Source organism: Hylaeus anthracinus, unplaced genomic scaffold (assembly GCF_026225885.1).
Source record: "Hylaeus anthracinus isolate JK02 unplaced genomic scaffold, UHH_iyHylAnth1.0_haploid 2, whole genome shotgun sequence".
In the NCBI taxonomy this organism is placed as follows: Eukaryota; Metazoa; Arthropoda; class Insecta; order Hymenoptera; family Colletidae; genus Hylaeus; species Hylaeus anthracinus.
Genome location: NW_026534838.1, coordinates 436116 through 455086, shown reverse-complemented (window position 1 = coordinate 455086; position 18971 = coordinate 436116). Strand labels below are relative to the sequence as shown.

Here is an 18971-nt window from a genome sequence, read left to right as displayed (position 1 = left end):
AAGGACTATAAATTCCTTACAAATAATTGCTGATAAGTATGACGTTACTCCATGTCCTTTATTTCCGTAGATGTTAATGTGCTCTTTAAGCAAAGAGTCATATTCACTTAGTAATTCTAAAGTACCTAAGTAATTGCCATTATGACTACATCCGAATCGTTCATTGTCACCTCGAAAAGCAAGACTACGTGTAGCAAGAAACTTTATAGTATCAGTTATCCGACGTAATACTTGAATCCAATAATTTTTCTCATTTTTTGTTGAATTGTTAATGCATTCTCTGCACTACCTATTTCTTTTCTCCGTTTAGAATAAATCGTCAAAGATTGTTTATGGGTTTTACTTTGCTCGTGCTCCGTAATTCGCTCTGGGTGTTTCCAATCATTGAATCCGTAAAATATAAATTGATCTTTTTCAGATGAGAAAAGTCGACATACAAAGCAATAAATATGTCCAGTTGACGATGAATATGATAACCACTCACGGTCTATTATTTCATTATTTTGAAGTCTTAATTGGAATAATGATCTGTTCAGAGTTCTCACTTTTGGTTTATTTCCCTCTTGATAAACTCGTGCAGATTTTGAGACATTTTTATCCTTATTGTTGCATGAATCTGGATTTTTTTGCAACCAGTATAATCATAATTTCTCGTTGATTTCGCCCCATAGGGCGACATCACTCGAATAACTTTCATTTTTTTCTGAAGTGGTTCCCAATACTGTCTCCTCTATGGTTCTGTCGTTTGTAAGAAGTTGTGTAACTACTGATAATTCCGATTTTTGTGAAGAGTTAAAATCTACTTGATCTACGGGTTCGTTTTGAATAACATTCTCTGGCAAATCATCGGTACCTTTTTGCGTTTCATCATTTTCAAAGTTACAAGCAGCATCTGGCTTTAAAAATGAAGTTATTTTCAGTAACTTCTCAATTCTCTATTTCTCTTCTTTTGCTTTTCGTTTTTTTGAAGCACCACTTTTGTAGACACGTATCATGCTTTTAAAGTAGTTCAGATTATTGAATAAATAATAAAACAATACTACCTACATGAACTGTCCGATACACCGTGTGAAAATCTGGTAAAGAGACTATTGACTGCACCCGTTTTCTTGCCAGAAACAAAACACAAGCAAAAACAAGTGCAATCAAGTTTATTTCGAAACAATCGCGCTTCTGCTTGCGTTCGCGAACGCGCATGCGTGAGTATCCAAATAACAATTTTGGCGCGTTGATTTGAATATTGTAAATGGGAAAACTTTTATATTGTATGATAGACATTGCATTTAATTGTTTAAACATAAACTATTGTAAAATTTATTGAAACGTAGAAATGAATATATTATCTTGTATTAAAAGGTTTGAAATAGGCTCATGCTCGAATCGGCATATGTGGAGTGTTAAGAGATATGAGAGGTCGTAATTTAGCCTATTGCGTTACTCGGTTGAACTGATAAAATTAACATTTTAGAATTTCCCATCCCTTACATAGACCCCAGATAGTCTCTTGGCCTAGAGTCTCCCCGATCCGAAAGACGGCCCTGAGTATGATGCTTTTGCGTGGGTAGGAATGAATGGGTCTTTTCGTAGAATTAAGGAGTAGGGATAGAAGATATGACGTGACTGTAAGCGACTGTAAGAGCGTTAAGAATGTGTAGCATAGAGTTAATTAATAATATATGTATCAATTAAAGTTCTATTATAATAAAAGTATTCAACATTTAATATTCAGGAAAGTCATTATAAATATAAAAAATTGACTATTCCAAGTGTTTCGACACTTAAGGGGGCATTTCATTGTAAACGTACAATGAAAAAGCATATTTTCAATAATTTTTTTCTCAGGAACTATTGCATAAAATTAAATGAATGTTTCTTCCTCTTAAAGGTATGATTAAGGAAAGTAAATAGAAATTTTTTTTGTCTTTGGTAAAAAATATTTCGTCATTTATTTACAAAATAATATACATGTGCGCAAAAAATAAGTTATTCGCTGGCGCAGGTGATTTTGGCTCTCCTGGTGATCTGAAACAGAAAATCGAAAAAGTTTATTAAACTATGTCGTCACACCCATCGTCGGACTTCCACTTATTTATTTCATCGAAAATGAACAAAATGGCAGTGTTTCTTGTGAAAGAGAGAAAAGAAACACTATTTTTGTACCGTAAATCAGGTGAAATTGTAAGTAAAAATCAAAATATCAACTACTTGGAGGTTTCGACGATAGGTGTGACGACATAGTTTAATAAACTTTTTCGATTTTCTGTTTCAGATTATCAGGAGAGCCAAAATCACCTGCGCCAGCGGATAACTCTTTTTTTGCACACATGCGTATTATTTTGTAAATAAAAAAAAAAATTATTGAAAATATGCTTTTTTTGTGCGTTCACAGTGAAATGCCCTCTTAAATTACAAATTTTTTTAAAAGTGGATTAAATCGATTTGTACAGAGCTCGTGTATTAAAATTTAAACGTGCCTTCGAATTTCTTTTAAAAATTGCCACAAACTTTCTCTACAACGCAATATAGAATGGCTCCTCGATCTTCAATAACAATATCGTTTCGAAAATGACGAAATTCGACCTCCGTGCATGTTTAACCTCGTAATTCTGTCGCTTTCGATTCGAAACCACCAGGCTCGTAACATAATTCACCAAAATAACCCAATTTTTGTTCTATAGTGGAATCACAAAGCCCCGAATTCGCTACACTCGAATTTATCGTTTAATCTCATTATAATTTCCATGCCGCGACGACGTTCCAAACCGTCCTCCTTATTGTACGAGCAAAGTTTTCGTATGTGAGGAATCGATATTGGAGGGACAATGCAGGGCCAGGAAACCCACACCCCTCCCCTCCTTTCTCGAGAAGACAAGATGAAGAGCTCGGTTATTGGTACGTCGCTATTAATCGCGCCGGTTGACCCCGGTATAATTAAATTAAACTTCTCAAGAAATTCACTTAACCCGAAAGACGGCGATCTAATGTGTTACCGATTCGTACAACGAGAGTCTGCCTGGGCAAAGGAACTTTGGACGTATATCAAGCGAGCTACTTGCGTCGCCATGAAATCATCAGCGTTCTCTGTCTCGCCCCCCTTCCGGCCCGTTTACACCCTTCTTTCCGCTTCTTACCTCCCCTGCGGGTTCCCCAAGACGGGAATATTAATAGACTCGAAGTGTAATACCGTGGATGTCGCCTATTCATCGCCCCGCTAATAAAGACCTGAGTAAATGTGAATGAATATTAACGTAAAAGAAAATATCCCATTAGAAATTGCTTTCTACGGTGGAAACTGTCAAATCGTCCCTGTTTGACGGTCGGGGTTTTAAAAGGGAAACACTACTTTTTCTAAAAGTGACTAGCTTGTGTTGAAAAAGAATAAAATAATTTTTTGGAAAAAAAATGTAACCGACTTTAAAAAAGGTACAGTAAAAAATATAAAATAATTTCTAGGTAATTTATATGAATACGCACTAGCTCTAGATAAAAGTATGGGAGAATGCAGTGAAAAGTATGAAATAATTTCTAGTTATTTATATGAATACACACTAGCTCTAGATATAATTGCTTAAAAGTATGGAAAAATGCAGTGAAAAGTGTGAAATAATTTCTATTTATACTGCATTGTTATTCGCCATCGTTTGATGAATTTGGTTAAATTATTAAATACATCATATTAAATGCAATGCACCTTTTTCGGAGGCGACGCAAAATTTAGAATTAAGTATATTAAAAATTGCTAAACTTGGTTTAACTTTCTGTCGGAGAAACAAAAAATATGGTCTTCATTTATTGCTATCATTACATCCACTTTGACATCATATTCATTAACACTATTCAATATCGATGCCGCCACCAAATACTATCCCAAACCTATTCAGACAGTATTTCCATGGGGAGAGTTTATACATTAGATGTAATCAATATTGCCGCCCCTCCCCTCCAAAAAAGCCCCAAAATCTACTCAAACTATATTTCCGTGTACTGTGACGGGGCAGAACTTTTCTGCCCGTCACGAAGGCACCCTGACCCCGGAGGGTCCTCGCTCCCTCCTCGCCAAACACGCCGCGGAGATGGTCCGCGACAGTATGGAGGGATGTGTGGCCCGCAGCCCAATAGGGACCCCCTTTTTGCACCCCCTTGCGCTCGCGATCAGCGCCGCGTCCCCTCGCGAGCGCGGCAAGTCGCCGGTCGTGGTGTTCACCACCCAAGGACCCCGGTGTGTCCACCACCAAAGAGGACTTGCCACCCTCTAAAGACGGTCAGCCCCTGTCCTCGCCCCGCAGCTGCCACCTGCCTAATCCTTACCTAACCTTCCCAACGGTTACCCTTTACCGGGAGATATCGATCCTACAGTTACCCATAATTGGGAGATACCAATCTTTCCTTTCTTATTCTTTACCTAACCTCCCCAACGGTTACCCTTTACCGGGAGATACCAATTTCTAGCAGCTATCTGACTTCGCGTCAGAGTCGTCTGCGATTTCTACTCTATTCTCAAGCTTTGGATCCATTGAAATAAACAGGACTAATCGTATCTTCTTCGATTCTTGAATTCAACCCACTCGCAGGACTCACACGCGCGTCGCTATCGCCCTGGCTCGTAACAAACCAAATTCATCAAACGATGGTGAATAACAATGCAGTTTAAATAGAAATTATTTCACACTTTTCAAAAAATTATTTTATTGCAAATGGGAACATCACGAATTCATCTATTATGAAATGCGGAAGGTTCCGTCGCGCTCGGTAATATCCTCACCGAGTTACATCATATAATAGGAATTTTGCGATAACAATAGTTATAAACAATACAGAAATTCATAAATTTTTGCATCTGTGATCATTGCGAAAACCTGTACGGCAGCAAAATGTAAGGGATTGCATCGGTTTCAGGCCAAACATACGTGAAATAGTACGCTTTTTGCGATAAAAAGTGATATAAAGTGGTAAAAATAAGACAAGGACAAATGTTTTGCTATGGGACCAAATGGCAAATGCTCTTCCAGATGTAAGGAGTTTGAATCCGATTGGTCCATCCGTGTCGGAGTAAGAAACAAGACAAAATGTTTCTGTTTAAAAAAAAGAAAACGGGTAAAAAATGACAAATCACAAAATGTTTCTTTTACGCGACCAACTGGAAGAAATATTCGACAAAATGCAAGAGGTTTCACTTCGATTCATCAAGCCATCTCGACGTAATCGGCAAGCATACCTAAAAATCACGGTTTTTTTTGGTAAAAAAACGTGTAAAAAATGACAAATCGCAAATGTCTTGACAGCAGGATCACCGGGGGAACATGGTCTACAAGATGCAACAGGCTTCATTACGATTGGTCAAGTCATCTCGGCGTAATCGGCGAACAGACATTTAAAAAAAAATATATACATGTCGAATTGAGTAACCTCCTCCTATTCGAAGTCAGTTAAAAAGAAATTAGAAGAAAACAATTTTTACTTGTATCTACGCACCCTTGAGGTCGGCTATTTGGACCAGAAGTATAAGATAATTGGTAGAGTTTAATGAGTCAACTGTGGCGCCATCTTTTGAAATCTCTAAGAATGTGTCGCGTAAATCAAGCGATGGCAATAGTATACTTCACAAAAGTAAAAAAATTACGCCAAGTACATGAAAAAGTTAAGGACTAAAGAAGTTATCATTGAAAAATAGAAGATCCCCATAAAAAACTACAAGAAAATAGACAAAGAAGTGAAATCGAAATAAGCTGCCAAATGATTTGCCTAGATTTCCGCGGCCTGAAAGTCAAATAGTGAGATCATCAATACCCATACTTTCTCTCTCACAGGCCTTTAGATAATTTGTCAATTTAAAACTCTGACAATATTATGAGTACACTTTCATTGTATTGGTTTTTAAAATAATTCTTATTCATCGACACCTTGACCTTGCCTGGCCACGCCAATCATTTGACTTCCAGGTCGCGGAAATCTAGGCAAATCATCTGGCAGCTTATTTCGATTTCACATCTTTTTCTATTTTCTTGTAGTTTTTTATGGGGATCTTCGATTTTTCAACGATAACTCCTTGAGTCCTCCACTTTTTCATGTACTTGACGTAATTTTTTTACTTTCTTGAAGTTTTTTACCGGATCTCACTTCTTTTTACAAATAATTTATTATATAGAATCTATTTTAAATTTATAAAAATAAATTTGATATTTCTGTAAACTCTACATAAGAAGTCTAAATTATTATTTGTTTCTTTAATTATATAGAGTAAAATAAAAGGAGAGGGGATAACAAAAGCGAATATATATATACAGGGTGTCCTATAAGTCGGAGAGGAGCCGGAAATGAGGGGTAGCTAAGACGATTCTGAACAACAATTTCCTTTGCAAAAATGTCGGATGGGGCTTCGTTAAGGAGATATTAAGCGAAAACCTCGACCAATCAGAGCGCGCGTAGACCGTTCGAGCGGCCGCGGTAGCGAAGGGTATGCGCTAGGCGGCAGCGCTTGTACGCGAACAAGTGACTCGACGTGCATCGAAGGACATTGACGCTGCCGCCTAGCGCATACCCTTCGCTACCGCGGCCGCTCGAACGGTCTACGCGCGCTCTGATTGGTCGAGGTTTTCGCTTAATATCTCCTTAACGAAGCCCCATCTGACATTTTTGCAAAGGAAATTGTTGTTCAGAATCGTCTTAGCTACCCCTCATTTCCGGCTCTTCTCCGACTTATAGGACACCCTGTATATATATGTATATTTCATATAGTTTATTAAGTGTAAACTCTTATTCGTTTAATTTATAAATAATTTATGAATAATATATACCTGTAATTTTTTTCCTTGCTACAAGAAATTTTAATGGTAATGATGAAATGAGAAAATGACTCCATTTCTATTAAGCTCTACATAAAAAGTCTAAATTCAAAACACTTTGGTGGTATGGATCTATATTAAAAACAGTTTTCTGTATGAATAAAGGTATCTCGCAATTCAGATTTTGACAACTTACCTTGTAGTCAAGATCGATCAACACTTTACAACACTGGCTGCAATTTGTTAATTAACCCTACATAAAAAGTCTAAATTGAAAACATTTTGCTGATATAAATATGATTAATAATGCAATAGTGTAAAAACTTTTGACAGTTGGCAGGTTATGAATGATGACATTTGTTTTGACTCTCGACGCTCGATGCCCGACGAGCCATGCCGAACCGAATGATTCCAAGAGTCGACGAACGACACTCGGCTTTTTCTTAGCTCCTATTGGCTAAGGGTTGACGATGGGAAAATCATACGAAAAATACCGTTTCTGATAGATTCATGACATGATATTACGATATCCCAGTTGTACGTGGACCGATTTTATTGATTTTGGTTTTATTTCATTATTTGGTTATATTATTCTCGTTAAAAATGCCTTTAAATTTAGAAAATATTGCAGGCGTGTTGAGATATTCATGAAAGAAGTTTCAGGTTAGGTTGGAATAGACCATCTCTCCTGCAAAAGATACGTGGTAGCTCCAACGCCAGGTATATGTGGTGACGGATAATTTTTCATGTACTTGGCGCTGAAACGCTACCGCGTCTGTAGATTCCTCAATCGCAAAGTAAATGTCGTTGTTAAAATATTGGATCAATGAGATGGACTTATTTTATAAAATTGACAATTCTATTACTTATATTTACTTATTTCGTTAATAAGAACATATATTATATACATAATAACAATAGCCATAGCTGACTGGTTAAACTTTGATTAAACTAATTTGGCTCATGAAATTCCCTTTATGTGTTAACATTTTTTCGCTTTACGTAGCTTCTTTGAACGTAGTATCGCTTTATGTAGGTTTTTTTTTAACGTAGTCTTGCTTTACGTAGCTTCTTTGAACGTAGTCTCGCTTTACGAGACTTAAGTTTATCAAAAATTCTAACAGATAACACATCGAAAGAGTTATTAATTAAAAGTATCTCTTAAAATATTTACTCAAATTAATAAAAGTTCAGAAAAATGCCATACAAACTTCAAGTTTCTTCGTATTAATGTTTAAGTGCTGGTAATGTTTAAGAGCAGACGGTCCGACACATGCTAAGAATTTTCCGAATTTACGAAGTTTCATTAAAATCAGCGTACACTTCTCGTGGTCCTCTCGTAAACGACAGACTCGCGACTATCGTTTCGCACAAAGCCGAGTATTTTTCGTTGAAAGGCGCTGCATCTAAAGGGATGAGACTGTCCATTCACCCTGGACAATTGTCAACAGAGTCCCTGCTAACTGGTATGCCTACCACTTTACACAACGCGGCCGACCCGGCGACTCATGTAGCTGGTGGCCGCAGGCGAAAGTCATTAGGTGCGTGTGCAGGATCGTATTCCATCCGCCAATGAAACTTTAAATTTTCAAAATCTTCGCTGCGACTTCGCAAGTGTGTTATTCTTATCAATAGTGGCGTTATTTTTATTCAATGTTAGTCTGAGCAACGAAAGATACCTAAAGCTAAAGTACGTAAAGCGAGGCTACGTTCAAAGAAGCTGCGCAAAACGAGACTACTTTCAAAGAAGCTACGTAAAGCGAGACTACGTTCAAAGAAGCTACGCGATCGAGACTACGTTCAAAAAAGCTACGTAAAGCGAAACTACGTTTAAAAAAGCTACGTACAGTGAGACTACGTTCAAAGAAGCTACATAAAGCGATGCTACATTTAGAGAAGCTACGTAAAGTCAGACTATGTTCAACAAAGCTAAATAAAGTGAGACTACGGTCAAAAAACCTACGTAAAGCGAGACCACGTTCAAAGAACCTATGTAAGGCGAAACTACGGTCAAAAAAGCTACGTAAAGCGAAGCTAAGTAAAGCGAGACAAAGACGCTATTGTATCGAGTGCGGACCTAATTCCTACGTTCCAATCAATCAGGAACTATATAACTATCGAAAATAAAGTCAGAATTCATAATTATTTATGGGTTTTCACAATCTTACCATATTTACACAGATTCACACAGATTACGTAAATTGATACTATGCCAAGAAACGCTACGTGAAACGAAGCTACGTGAAACGAAGCTACGTAAAGCGATGCAATGTAAAGCGGAACTACGTAAAGCGAGAGTGCGTAAAGCGAGACAAAGATGCTACTGTATCGAGTGGTGACCTAATTCCTACCACCATTAAAGTAACAATAAACGCCCACGCTGCAGGTCTTCTGCCAGCGAACATTAAATCAGTTTAACATGCAAATCCAATTACGGGAAACTTAAGTTCAACGTTCGTTTCGCCCGAAGACATCGCCGCATCGTTTCCACACCGATGTTCCCGGGGCGCAGTTCTGAATTCCAAATCGTCGAACGTGGCGGTAGCCCTGTACCTTTGATTTCCGCGCGACTGACCGCGTGCACAGAGGCCAGCTACAAAACAATAACAGAAAATTGGCCGTCCTAACTTTCCGACGAGTGTCAGGTTGGGCTCGTTGCGTTGTTCACGCCCTGCTCGCCCTGCCCCCCCTCCCCCCCCCCTCGGTCTGAGGCTGTTATCGTTGGACCATATATAAAGGCGAGCGGACCGCAGTTAGCCGCATACCGGTTAACTTTCGAGAGTAACGAGAACGGAGGACCAAGGGATGAATTCACGGAACAAAGAGGGACAAGGGAAGGAAAATTGGCCTGAGAAAGAGAGGGAAGGGGAGAGTGTGCATTGTTAAGGCAACGAAATTCGCGAACAAAGGGAAAGGCTGTCTTCAATTCGTCTTGATTATAATTGTTCAGATTACGAATTTTCGGGATCCGAATACCGAATCAAGAAACACGGAACGATTTTATGGTGTCCCGGAAAGGTTGATCGATTTTCTAGTCTTCTGGATGTTCGTACAAATTCATATATTTAACCGACTTCGAAAAGGAGGAGGTTACTCAATTCGACATGTATATTTTTTTTTTTTTATGTATGTTATTGGATTACGCCCACACGGCTTGATCAATCGGAATGAAACCTCTTGCATCTGGTAGGGCTACGTTGCCTCTTAAAAGCTTAAAAATACATTTGACCTACTTCCATTTTTTACCACTTTATTGCACTTTTTATCGAAAATTGTACTATTTCACGTATGTTCGGCCTGAGTTCGATGAAATCGATGAAACCCTTTACATTTTACTACCGGACAGGTTTTCGAGTTGATCACTTTTTATAGATAAAGATGATGAATTGAAATTTAAAGTGTGTCCCATCTTCTAAACAATGTAATCCGCAATTTATGATATTGCTTGTTGATATTTGCTTGTTGATTTTTTTGTTGTGAATTGTTTGATTATTCCTTTATATTTCTTTATAGTGATGAATATTTAACTAAATATATATATAGTATAAAAATTACATTTAACTTCCAATTAAATAATTTTATTTAAAATAAATATATATATAATTTTAAACTTATCTTTTATTTTACAATTTATATTAACAATTCCACTCTTAATCTTAAACTTAAATTTATTCTTTTCAATAAACATAAAAAGAAAGTCGAGAAAAAACTCTACTTTTTGAATGCGGATTTGACCCTTTAACTAATTCTCGTTTACCTTTTTCTATTCAATTTTATATAATCACCTTAATATCTTTAATTTTTGATATTGAGATTATCTTAATAATTCCCATTATAAAAATTATTAGTTTATTTTATAGTGTAAATACAAGATTAACATTTATATTATTTTTACTAATTTTAATTTTCACTTTATGAAAATATTTATACAAACATCTGCAATTTAGTTATCAATTTATATTTATATTACCAAAATAATGCTTTAATAAGTGAATTTAATACTGTAATTAATAACATTAAATGTCGTTTCTTTGTTTACGTGTAAGATCTTTGTACATAGTGTAAATAAATGTGTGTAAATAATAAAAAAAATCCTTTGTTTACAGAGAAACTCAATTATGTTTTAAGTTTTAATCGACAGTATTAAAAAACAAAACCCAACCAACTTGATAAAATATCTTTATATGTATAGTTATATACTATATTCCTTAGTGATCTAATTACATTTCATATGTTTATGTTGCCACCTTTTACTAACCCTAACACAAAATAGACTTTATTATATTTAATCAATAACGAGGGAGTTACGTCCGTACCGTACGAAATCTCTCAAAGAACTGATTGGATGCAAAATCCAGTCACAGGAACCAGACCAATATTAGTCGTCCGACAAATGGACCATACGTTAACGCACATGTTCATTCGTTCCGAGAATTGTTTATATAAACATCCCTTCACGCGTCCAGCATATCAGGTGTCGATTGATTTTTAACTGACTTCGAAAAGGACGAGGTGATTCAATTCGACATGTATATATGTATATATATTTTTTAAGGTATGTTCACCGATTATTGTCGGTCGTATATTCCAACTGTAGGAATATCTCAAAATAGCCATGGCTCTGTAAACCTAGCATTAAGTATTGACATCTATTCTGGCGGTTTTATCGAGGAACGTTACGGTGAATCATAATTAATGAAGGATCGACGTTTCCTTTCACTGGGCCCAGGATCCCTCGATCCGAAAGTAGATACGCCGACAATGACAATTAGCCGGCTCCGGTCATGTGCTCGCAGTCTAATTGGATCGACCAGTAAGCTTCTCGACTACAAACTTGGACGCGCTTACGAGAATTCGAACGCGGAGGGATTGCACGAGCCGTCTATGAATCGCGAGCCGCAGCATTTCACGATTTACCTAATAGCACGTCCCGAGAATTCTGATAGCCATTGTCGTCCCACAAGCCGGCCTTGTCATTCACATTGTGTGCGTTTACTGGTGAATGTATCCGCACGATAATTAGCAGCTGCGTTTGTTAGGAATTCCGACACAGCTCGCTTAAACATTGGCGTGATGAGAGACAAGGCGTCGCGTAGTCGAGCGGTCCCCAACGACGGGTGCCAGGCCCCGTCATAAACAACGTCAAAGGCCCTTCAAGAGCCTTCATTGACAAGGCTACGCAGAGACTTTCCCAGGCCGGAAAAGTCACTTCTTACCGAGCTTTCATTCCGTGCGGATCTCGTCAATAAAATAGCAGTTTTACAAATCCACAACGTTTTACGTTCGCTCTTTTCGATTTTCTTGTCTTACACGTTAGTAATAGGATAACAGACCATGCAGGGATATGTAAGAATATTTCGAATTCAGGCAAGCGGCAACAACGTAAAGAAAGAATAGCCACTGTAGGACGGAACGGCAACATCGCCACTTTAGCTGACGATAACCAGATGTTGGGACTCAGGAAAAGTCAAGGGAAAGCGAGTACGAGGCCCTATAGACTTTCCCTACCTAGAGTCCTCAAAATGTAGAGGAGTAGGGATCGTCACCGGAGGGTCAAACCTTCCGCAAGGAAGCGACGAGGGCATTCTTGGTTTTTCGACGGAACTGTGTAGTCGTGGATAACCAAATAAATAGTTCTCAACGTTTTAATTGACATATTTCATCATTTCTATCGTTCTTGTACTTATTATCTTACAGATACAAGAGAGAGGGAAACACCGCCGCCATGGTGTAAGTACAATCAGTAGCGTCACTTGGCAAAAGTAGCGTTCGCGAATATGGGTACCAAAAACATGGCGCCGATGCTGTTTCCGTCGGCGTCGGATGTCGACGTCCAATGGCGTCGACGATATTGTACACTAGGTGGCACTAATAGTAACCGACAACAAGCGCAGCGTCACATGTCGATTCAATTTATTGCGCAGCGTCACAGTAACATCACAGTATAAGTACAACTTTAATTGTAGATAATCTAAGTGTAACCACGTTGATTATAAGTAAAATAAAAAAATGGTACGTATTAGAAGTCCAAAATTATGAGACTACGTTCAAAGAAGCTACGTAAAGAGATGACTACGTTCAAAGAAGCTATATAAAGAGATGACTACGTTCAAAGAAGCTACGTAAAGCGAGACTACATTCAAAGAAGGTACGTAAAGCGAGACTATGTTCAAAAAAGCTACGTAAAGCCAAGCTACGTTAGCTAAGTAGCTAACTAACATATAGTGCTGCGCAGTGATGGGCAAAACCCTAGGCTTCGAATAAATATGAAGTTTGCTGATATGTTTGTCTCGTTTCCTTGTTTGGAAAATGTTCGAAAGAGGAAATGAGACAAACATGTCGGCAAACTTCAGATTTATTCGAAGCCTAGGGTTTTGCCCATCTATGGTGCTGCGATCCAGTCTAGGGACCTTTCTGCCACAAAGTTGTAGGGGAAACCGACCGAAACGCCTTTTAACGGTTAACAATAACGATTTATTTTATGTCGCACTGTACAAAAACTCGTGGATCTCCACATTAGAGCTGCCGGGAAGACCGAATATTCAAGCGGCTTTCAAGCCGAGTCAAACCGGGACCCAATTTCCGAGCCGAGTCGAGTACTTGAAAAAACCGAATAGCTTGAATCTTTCAAGCTACCCGAAAGAAACCAAGTAACTTGAATTTTTCAAGCTATCCGAATAGAACCGAGCGGTCCGAAAAAAACCAAGCGCCCCGAAAGAACCAGGCAACTCGAATAGTTTCAAGCTTTTTCGAGTACACATGTTAGTCCGTCGCCGGGCAAAAATGATGTCATAAAAACGACTATTTTTATCGAAGATAGGCAAAAAGCGTGCAAATCATTTTTTCCGTAAAATTTCCTTCTAAATAATCCGAATTGTATCATGTCTGGTACCATTTTCATTGGGATAACATAAGGAATCTATTGGTAATATATCCGTTAAGATCCGATAAGAAATACGGAAAATGATGGTCGACCTTCTTTGGGTCTAGTTTGTTACGTTCTTTTTATGATACCATTGTTGCCCGGCGGCGGACTAACATGTATACTGGGAAAAACTTGAAACCATTCGAGTTGCCCGGTTCTTTCGGGCCGCTTGGTTTTTTCAGACCGCTCGATTCTATTCGGGTAGCTTGAAAAATTCAAGTTACTTGATTTCTTTCGGGTAGCTTGAATCTTTCAAGCTATTTGGTTTCTTCAAGTACTCGACTCGGCTCGTGATTTCGAGCCGAGTCCAACTCGGCTTGATTTTTTCAGGTACTTGAACAGCCCTACTCCAAATCCAACATCCGTTACATTACTCAAACTACCAACTTAAACTGGATGGGAACTTATGATCTAGGGACTTTATATTTACGCCACAGAATAACATCGCGTGCCGCCATCTTTATTCTAAGCGAAAGGTATCAAATTACGAGCTCTTGCCCCGCTTCAATCTTCTACTAAACGATACCTTATCACGGTATCAAGTAATGGATTCAGTATTCCGTCTTTCCATTAAAAATAAATAGATTTCCAAACGGCGAACGACCAGATCCATCGCCTCAGCGAATTAGACACGCCTCCCGAAAGCGTGTATCGTGGAATGTTAGCCGCCGACCAGAACGAACCATCTAAACGCTCATCTGTGTTCGTCTCTCGGCGCATTACGTGGATTGCGATCACCCGTTGAATAATTGACTCCCATTCGGTTTTATGCTTGACTAAGAATCCAGGGCATCCTGACAGCGCGGAGGTAAAGCGTATAGGGTCGCGGTAATAAATCGGCGGTTCTCAAGTACCCTGGGGGAATGAGCTGACGAAAATATAGCGGCGGCCCGCAAACTACGAATTGTTAGTTACTGCGGCTCGCCGTAAAATATATGAGTCGGACGTCCATGAAGCGGACGCCCGCAAAACCCTATTCTCGAGTGGTGTGAAGAGGTAGGCTAGATCGAAAATTCCCCACTCTAAATTTGACCCGTGTTTGAAAGGGGAGGGGTGCACGGTTTCATTGTATCCAAGTCGATTGATCGACGCGTTCGAAGCGAACTCGAATAAATTTATACGGCGTCGGTTGGCTGTACGCGTTTCTGTATCGTTCGATGTACCTACATATCTGGCGTGTGTCGACGTGAATTTGTATCGACAAGGTGTAGAGAGAGGAGGAAGAGTGGAATGGAGAGTCGCTTTCAAGGGTAGAAAGGAAAGTCGTAGGGAAACTTCACTCATAGGGTTCATCACTTGATTAGAAGTTAATCGCGATCTTCCTAGCGTGTGATGATGGAATACGAACATTGATTTACCTCATTATTACTAAGAGTTTCCAGGGGTTCTTTTTGCTTTGACTGTTGGACGATTTTTGCTGGAAATTCTAAGAGGTGTGAATTTTTAAAAAATGTCAGCTTATTGAGAATAACGAAACAAAACGTTTTTGTATTTACAGTTTATTCGTAGGACGTTTAATTTTAAGGATAAAAATTAAAAACTTAAAAGTCCGTTTTCCTGAAACTTCGTAGTAATCTGATCCTCTTGCTGTTGTCTTAAAGAAAAAAGAAACAACAGTCTAATAATCGAATTTTAAAAAAATATCACTTCATAGAGAATGACAAAGCGAAACTTTTTTATATTTACATTTTATTCATAGGACGTTTAGTTTCAAAAATAAAAATGAAAAACTTAATAGTCCGTTTTCCTAAAATCTCGTAGTGGTCTGATCCTGTTGCTGTTGTCTTAAAGAAGAAAGAAACAACAGTCTAATAATCGAATTTGGAAAAAATATCACCATATAGGGCACAACAAAACAAAGCTTTCTTATATTTACAGTTTATTCATACGACGTTTAGTTTCAGAAATAAAAATTGAAAACTTGGAAGACCATTTTCCTGAAATTCAATGTTTGCAATGAACTTCTAACTTTTCAATTTGTATTGTCAAAACGGGACGTCCTATGAAAAAATTATACGTATACAAAAAATTCGTCTCATCATCCCCTATACCTAAGCTGATATTTATAAAAAATTTATTTAACAAATATAAACAATTCTCTGAGCTCATTCCTCGAGGGCGTGTATACATACATGCCTTTAGCAGTTAAAGAGTTAAAGTAGTCATTATTGCCACAATCATTTCTCGAGTATTACGAATGTATGTGTGATATACATATTGATTTATTACGGACGTGTGTGAGAGTAAGACTGTACTTTTATGAGTTTTCGATTATACTTTCAACTATCTCGAAACTACTACTTTAAATCAAACTGGTCGGAAGTAGCATCGTGATTTCGAGGAGTTCAACTTGCGTACTGTTCGATTATTTAAAGAAAGGACTACCGTATGGAGTCGGTGGGAAGAACTCGCGATCGACTGGCCATAATCGGTCGAGACCGGTTCCCGTGGGAGGCGAACACCGTGACGGTGAATTACGAGCACGCTAGCAGACGTCTATTCGCGGCGTTCAAGTATTTGTCGAACGGTTGCTGGAACGATCTCTTTACGCCGCACATTAACGTTGACCCTTTCGCGGAATATTCGCGGAATACTTCGCGAAAACTTATGGGTAATAAAGTTATCAACGAGCTATGAATATCTACGAAGCTGTAAATTATCCGCGATAACTGCGGATATCGTGGCGATTATTTATGGACTCTGAATTTCGCATTCCGTTGCGGATCCTCTCTTTCTCGCAATTCTAAGGTGCAGGACAGGCCAAAAGTGGTGCTTCTGACGCTTTTACGATGATAACTGTGGTATGGTAGTTTCGTACGATGTAATTTCATGGGTTGAGAACCATTGGTGAGTCATTTTTTAGAATGTTCAGGAGAAGCCATCTTGATTGAGTACCATGAAGGCTTGGTTCCAAGAGTAGTATATTTGAAAAGCGCGATCATTTAGGTACTACGTTCAAATGCTTTGGTTGAGAACCACTGTTCACTCCGGTTTTGGACGCTTATTTACATACTACGTTCAAATCCTTTAGATGAGAACCATTGTTCACTCCGGTTTTGGACGCTTATTTAGATACTACGTTCAAATCCTTTAGATGAGAACCATCGTCACTCCGGTTTTGGAATTGTCAAGGGAAGCCCTCTTGTTTGAGTACCATAAAGGGATGGTTCCAACAGAGTGTATGTGAAAAATACTCTCATTTAGATTCCATATTGACGTGTTTTGGTTGGGAACCACTTTTCATGGCTTTTTTTAACATCTTCAAGCAAAGCCCTGTTGTTTGAGCACCATGAAGGTACGGTTGCAAGGATAGTGTATTTGTGAAGCATTCTCGTTGAGATACCATGTTGCCGTGCTTTGATTAAGAACCACTATTCAGTGCTGGAATTCCAAGGGAAGGCCTCTTGATCGAGTACCATGAAGACATGGTTCCAAGTATAGTGTATTTTAGAAGGACTCTCATTTAGGTACTACGTTGACGTGTTTTGGTTGGGAACCACTGTTGATTGCTTTTTGGAATTTGTAAGGGGAACCCTCTTGTTCGAGTACCATGAAGACATGGTTCCAAGCGTAGTATATTTGAAAAGCGCTCACATTTAGATAACGCGTTTACGTGTTTTGGTTGGGAACCACTGTTGACTGTTTTTTTTGGAATCTGCAAGGAAAGCCTTCTTGTTTGAGTACTATGAAGGCATGATTCCAAGCACAATGTGGTTCCACCCTAAACTCTTAAAAAACTCGCTAATTACCAATAATTAGACAAAATTTTGGAATCGCAATGTTCAGATTGGCCTAACCGTATAAAAGTTGGCATGTTGAATATAAGGAGAGTCACGCATGTGAAGATCAGCTACCAGTAATTTTCTAGATAAAATTTTGGAGATGCATATTCTTATATGGTTTTTGACCGTAACTTAAATGGTGTAAAATTTTAATTGAGAAAAGAATTTTTAATATAATTTCGAAAAATAATTTTGAAGAAAAATAGTTATATCACAAAATGCATACCCCTATTTATTCTACTACTTTCAAATAATATGTACAAAAAATTGGATTCGGATATCTCCATTTTTAAAGGAGTTATTTTATTTTTAACTTGAACAGTTTAGCATTTATATTGTACGAGCACGTAATTTTATTTCGAGATTTTTATTTACATACTCCTTGAAAGTCTTCAAACAAACAGTATATGGATTTTAAGATGCAATTATTATATTTTTCTCAAAATTGTTTCCCAAAATAAAGCATACAACAAACATTTTTTTTCAAATTCATTTATACACCAATCACTATCGACAAGTACACATATATAAGACATATATAAGAATACCTATTTCCACATTTTTATCTCGAAAATGATTGAAAGTTAATTTCCATAAGAGTTATCCCTCCTACAAGATGCAGCAGTAGCTCTCTAAAATAAGTACTCGTGCCTGCAGTTATTACCTCTGACTATAATTATCTTCAATCAGATGTCCCAATTAACAAGGATCGTTGTACATAACGTCTCGCGTCTCATAGAGTTAGTAATTTAATGAAGAGAACCGAAGCACTAGTTAGACGCAAGTTTCCCGTAAATTGGCAATCCTTTTCAACCCCTGGATCTCTGTATCAGTTATTTTGCAGCTGAGTGGTTCGAGAAATCAAGAGCAACACAGTCTGGTGTCTCCGTGAAAGTGCTGCGAGATATGACAAACTCTCTCCTCTCTCCGGTTTCCCTCTAGGTCTCAGAAAACCTTGTCATTGAAGCCTAGTGTACGCGTCTTGTTGGATAGTTTCGCAACTATGGCGCTTGCATCGCGCCCACTAGAACGGTAACAAGTTGCTCGAGCTCAGATGGCAAGGTCTGATCGTCGATCACGCAAAAAGACAATAGTTGCCCACAGTTTCGTGCCGCAGCAAGAAGTGTCGAGCTGCTTTCGAAGTTCCCTGCCTAGCCACCTACAAAGTCGATTTAGGGGAAGAACGGTGATGCGAACAAATCGAATATCGGCGGAATGACGGATGTCTGGCTCCTGGAAAACGGCAGACTAGCTTTAGACAGTTTATGGCGCTTTCTGATACCAGATGTTGATTTCTACCTTGCAACTCGACTCAAACGTGCACAGACTCATTGCATAGAACGTCATACCTAAACCAGGCCCCGTGAATATATTTTTCTCAACTGTAATTATACAAAAAATATTTTGGATGCAATTTATAATCTTACTAGAAAAAGTGAACTGAAACGTGAAGTTGATGTTCATCAAATATGTTTATTATCG

General features: G+C 38.3%; 1 long non-coding RNA gene across 1 annotated transcript; it reads right to left on the bottom strand.

Moving 5' to 3' along the window:
- Positions 1–5081: 5081 nt before the first annotated feature.
- LOC128892974 (uncharacterized) lies at positions 5082–5479 on the bottom strand. The gene is made up of 2 exons (XR_008461230.1): positions 5370–5479; positions 5082–5215 (listed from the first exon to the last, which is right to left on the bottom strand). It is a non-coding gene; the product is annotated as an uncharacterized LOC128892974 (long non-coding RNA).
- Positions 5480–18971: the final 13492 nt, after the last annotated feature.